This window comes from Eimeria mitis, genomic scaffold (genome assembly GCF_000499745.2).
Source record: "Eimeria mitis Houghton genomic scaffold, Emh_scaff733, whole genome shotgun sequence".
NCBI classification, from domain to species: domain Eukaryota; phylum Apicomplexa; class Conoidasida; order Eucoccidiorida; family Eimeriidae; genus Eimeria; species Eimeria mitis.
In genome coordinates, this window is record NW_013575356.1 from 3664 (window position 1) to 3920 (window position 257).

Sequence of the window (257 nt, forward strand, 5' to 3'; positions counted from 1 at the left end):
ATAAAAGCAAATTAAAACTAAAATAAAAAGAAAAACTATTTATTATTCATATATATGCAGCCATTGCTGCGGCTGTGCTGAGCGGACCAGTGGGTCGCAGCGGCTGCCTTCGGGTGTACAGGCAGCTCGTTGCGGCCTATGCTCCCGGTGGGTTGGATCTGCATATTAAATAAAATATATTTCTTAATATTATTTGTGTTTTTTTGATATTTCATTGATATTTATTTATTTATTGCCTCAATTCCACAAAAAAAAAC